Source organism: Arachis duranensis, chromosome 5 (assembly GCF_000817695.3).
Source record: "Arachis duranensis cultivar V14167 chromosome 5, aradu.V14167.gnm2.J7QH, whole genome shotgun sequence".
NCBI classification, from domain to species: Eukaryota; Viridiplantae; Streptophyta; class Magnoliopsida; order Fabales; family Fabaceae; genus Arachis; species Arachis duranensis.
In genome coordinates, this window is record NC_029776.3 from 99,679,724 (window position 1) to 99,685,189 (window position 5,466).

The following is a 5,466-nucleotide window of genomic DNA, read 5'->3' on the forward strand; positions in this document are numbered from 1 at the left end:
AAGAAAAAGTCAACGAATCCAATCCAATCCAGGTGGATAGATGTTGTCTCCAGCATTTCTAGTAAATTGACTTCCACAACTCACTCCAAGGTTTTTTTAAAAAAAAAAAATGAAAGGTTCCTCGTCATTACCTTAAATTATCATTAAACATGCTTCCTTATTTACATAATTGCCAAATCATATCTATATGACTATATTCATATACTATATTTAAAATATGCTGCAAATATGTTTGCTCGGTTGCTAGTTGATGATATAACTTGAACTCTTAGCTTGAATGGGAGATCTCCTATTCTTTAACATCAATAGATGGTAGGAACATTTATCTCCAAATGATTCTGATGCTAAAATCAAGGTTGAGAGAGTGCTAATTTAGATCCTAAATTGGGTCGATTCTCCTGAAAAAAAGGATGAATTTTTAATTTTGCAACGATTTAAAGAAATAATGATGAAATATATTTATAAGGATTCTAATATTAATGGAGATCTGAGGTAATAATTAAGGTTAAAATATGTCTATTTTAGGTGAAATTATTGTCGTTATTTAATTTATAGTATTTAATTTGAACAAAATTTGAGCACAATCCGATTGGTTCTATTATCTAACGAAAACACAATATAGCTAAAATATAATTCAAATTTACTTCGAGTTCGAGGTCCAGCCTACTACTCTTAGAAGGGATATTTTTGAGAAAATTGTCATTATAGGCCTTGTTTAAGAGCTCGCGGACAATTTGTCGAATTTCAAACAGAGACTTTGAGATGATTTTATTGCAGCAATGCACTAGCTTGAATTGGTGAATGTATGTTGAATTGGTGAATGCCACAGCACAAAAAAAACCTAGTGTATTACTATTCGTACCAGGCGTGGAGATCCCAAATTAATGCGTTGAATAGATTGAAGATTTTATTTTTGGTAGAAACAAAATTAGACTAAGAAATAACCTACAAAATATTCCTATACTTAAGTTAATAATATATTATTATTATTATTATTTGGTTTAGAATTTACCTATCGAATTTTCTTTTCTTTTATCCCTTTATTCCGGGATTATAGTTTCTTTAGGCAATTATTGCCTTTATGTCGTGTTCTTAATGCCATAATCTGATAGTTTCATGACTTATGATTTAACAGTTTCACGACTTAGTAATGTGGCTATTATGTTGTACCCGATGTTATCTTGTAACGTCAGATTTTGTTTAATTATTATTTCATGTGTCATTATTTGTCTAGAACAATGCCCCCCACTCGAGTCTCTTAACTTTATGACTTCGTCAAAAGTATCCGAGTTTATGAGGTTGGATTTAAGTGATATCCTTAATCAAAATTCTAAGGGATCCGTAAAAAAATTATTCAATTTCCTTCAGCCTTTTTTGCACAGCTATAATTTTACTGGATTTACGAACCATCAGGTTATTTATGAATTCTCTCTCCATCAATCAATGCTATATTAATGTCTAATTAAATAATATTTACTTTAACTTTACTTTCGAAAATACTTCCTTTCTCTTCAAGGAGCTTTCTTCCTTTTTTTGCGAAAGGCTAGCTTTTTGCAACTATTTTCGAAGCGCCCTTCAAATTTAAACAAATTTCGATAAGGTTTTTTTAGCCTCTTTTCTTTTCTTCAACTTGTTAATGTACATTTCTTACTTTTATGTTTCACACTTAACTTTTTGTCATTGTCTTATGTATTTCTTCCATGATTCTAGTCATTGTTTCATACATTTCTTTTGTGACTTTAGTTTTTATGCCTGCCACCTTTGATTAGGTTAACATAGTAGGGGTACTATTGTTTTAGGTTTTCCTATCTTAATAACAATGGTTTTTATACTTCTTTTGGCCCCATTCTTCCAACACATTTCTAAACTTTCTAGAATTATGGTGAATTTTTAAATTTTCTGAGTTGACTTTAGAGTTTTTCAATCCTTTGTTGCATAGTGATGGTGCCCCTATAAGTTTTTTCGAGATGTCGAGGAAAAAGGTTATTGTGACTCGTGAACATAGTGGTGCCATTAATCGTTTGAGGCCCCAACCTGCTCCAATTCCTACTATGAACAGCAAGCTCAAAGTGGATATTTACTCTTGGATTTTCAAAGAGGTTAAGGCTGTCCCTTGTACTATCACTCAAGAGGAGCTTGATAACTTGCAAGAAGCTAGGGTTATCTTTAATTTTGGCTTGAGCAATTTGTATGTTTTTTTGGTTCCCAGACCAGGGGATCATTTATGCCATATTGATGAGCACGCTGGCAATGCCCCTGACTAGTTCTAGATGTACGAGACTCTATTTTTCTGAGTTGGGATTCGACTTTCTTTTTCCGATTTTCAAGTGAGCATCTTAATTTACACTGGATGTGCTCCTTCTCAACTACATTCGATTAGTTGGGCCATCGTTCGTTGTTTTGAACTTTTAAGCTCGTTTTTAGATATTCAACCTCCCATTAGAGTTTTCTTCTACTTTTTCACTTTGACGATGCCTTTTAGATCATAAGGCCATAGGTTCATCTCCTTTCAAGGTGTTCCGAATAGAAGAATTTTTAATCTATTTAAAGAGTCTTATCATGAATTCAAAGAAAAAATTTTCAAAATTGAAAGGGTTGAAGTTACGATTCCTTTTTTTCATGACCTTAGAATGTGGGAGGGAGTTAAACTTATATTGGAATTTCAACATGTCTTCTCCAAAAATCCGAGTTAGTGGTGTTAATGCTACTGAGCTTGTGAGCATTAATATGTTAATGTTGCTATTGAATGAACGTCTTTTTAGTTTGAGAGACATTATAGTGAATGAGAAGGTTGCTCAGAATGCTATAAGTAAGCTTTTCCTTCTTATTTTTTTCCTTTTATATGTATGATTTTATTTTTACATTGAAACCTTATGTCTTTATTTTAGTTGACGTGGTTGGAGGTCTTGCTGCCATCGCTGCTATGAAGAGGAGGTTGGAATCTCAATCTATCTTGTTGATTAATGTAATTGGTGACCAGGTTTCCTCTTCCGCTACAATTAGCCACCAACCACTACCTCAGAGAACCGAAGAAAGTGGAGAAGGACAAGGTTCTGAGGTTCATATCTTGGAAGAAGATTCTTCCATCAACTCTCCAAAGAAGAAAAAAATTGAAGAACACAAGAACATCGGAAAAGATAATGCGGATGTTTTGGCTTCATTGTCGTTTGACTATGTGTTAGATAAATGATTCCGGGCTCTTGACTTTGTGGATCATCACCTTCTGAATGATGATGCAAAACTAGGACTTACTAAAATGTCCCTGGAGGATACCATGGTCCGAGTTCAAAGAATGCTTCTCCGTCCGGCCACATATGTTTGAGATACTGAGGTCGAGATTTCAAATCTTTGTTTAGATTTTTTATCAAAGGATACAAAAATTGCTGATGCTAATACTCAGATTCAGAATTTGAACAACTCAGTCACTACCCTTTAAAAAAAGCATATTATTCTCGAAAATGAGGTAAAGAGTTTGAAGGAAGCAAAGGCTTCTTCTGACATGAGGAAAGATAATATGAAGAAGCAGGTTTCCGAACTTATTGCAAAAGTTGAGGAACTCGAACTCTCAGTTAAAAAGGCTGAACGTGCTGTTATGGATGGGGTTTTTTATGCTGAACGGAACATCCTTGACCAAATCAGACTGATAGCTCCCGACTTGGACGCCTCCGATGTCGACGCTTTCAAGAAAGTGGTGGATGGAAAAGCTGATTCTATCTTGTAATATTTTTGCAATATTTTCTTATCCAATAGTACCCTTAAAACATTTTCTAAGTGCACCTTTGATCTTAGCCTTTGACTATTTATTTTGGTGATTTTTTTTGGACAAGTATCTTCCCGTGTAATTGGGACATAACTTTTTAATTACTTAAGCTAATCTTATGCAATTTTATTGTCTTTGTTTGAATTTGATAATTGCACTTTTAACTCTGTTATCATTTTCTGATATTGTTATTCAATGCAATTGGTAAGTTTTAATTTTTGTTGTCCCTTTGTACATGCTTTGTTTTGATTTTAAGAATATGCTATATCGTTGAGATAGTATAAACGTTGTACAAATTAAGAAAACAATAGAAACTTTGGATGCGAATAGATAAAAAATGTTTATTGATGAAATGAAATACAAGGTTTCTAATTCTCAAGGCATTAAGGCCTCATTAAAAACCTAGGTATCTAGGAAAAGAGTGTCTTTATTTCTATTATGAGATAATCCTAAGAGTAAACCTTTTCAAGTAGTGGACCACATTCTAACTTCTCGGTATCTCAGTACCATCTAAGGTCTCTAGCTTGTATGCTCCCTTTCCTAGGTTTTCTTTGATTCTGAAGGGTCCCTTCCATGCTAAAGCAAACTTTCCCAGAGATACTAAGGTTTTGACATCAGCCTGTTTCAACACCAAGTGCCCTCCTGGGAAACTTCTGGGATTGACTTTAGTGTTATATCTTTTTGCCACTTTTTGTTTCAAAGCTTGTTTAGTTAAGTTAGTCGCAGCTCTCACCTTGTCAACTAAGTCCATGCTTTTATGATTCTCCGACCTTCCTAAGATCATTCTGGGACTAGGTTTACCAACTTCTATTGGGATTACCGCTTCTTCACCATAAGTTAGCATGAATGGCATTTCTTTGTTGGAGGATTGAGTTATAGTTCGGTATGACCAAAGTATCGACCATTATTCGTAACCCCATGATCCCAATGAATCACTAAGTGCTTTTCCAAACCTCGCAGAATTAATTTGTTTGCGGTTTTGACATATCCATTTGTTTGAGAGTGTTCAACCGAGGCAAAGATTTGACGGGTTTTGAACCCATTCAAAAACTCTCAAAACTTAGAATCTGTAAAGTGTGTTCCATTATCTGTAACTATTGTCTTAGGAATTCCAAACCTTATAAGGACCTCTCTCCACACGAACATCCGACATTGGGCCGAAGTAATATTTTCTAGTGGCATAGCTTCAATCCATTTTGTGAAGTAGTTTATGACCACTATTAAATATTTTACCTGACCATGTCCTTGTGGGAATGGTCTTAACAGGTCCATGCCCCACTTGGCAAATGATCTTTTCGATACGACAGATACAAGCTCGTGGGCCGGGGGGTGCGAGATGAAGGTTCCCATGGAGTTGGCAATTTGCACCACTTTTTATGTACCCCATGGCATCGATAATAATGGTGGGCCAATAATAGCATGTTCTAATGATCTTTTGGGCTAACGACTCCTCCTCTACATGATGTCCGCAACAACCCTCATGAATTTCCTTCAAGGCATACTCTGTTTGTTGAGGACTTAAACATTTCAATTATAGTTGTGAAAAATCCTATTTTATATAGTTTTCCATTTATCATCATATATTTAGCTGCTTTGAATCGCAACTTCTTTGCTTCTTTAGCATCCTTGGGCAGAATCCCATGCTCTAAATACATACGATGGGATCCATCCAAATGCTAACATCACTGGAATGAAAAATCATAATA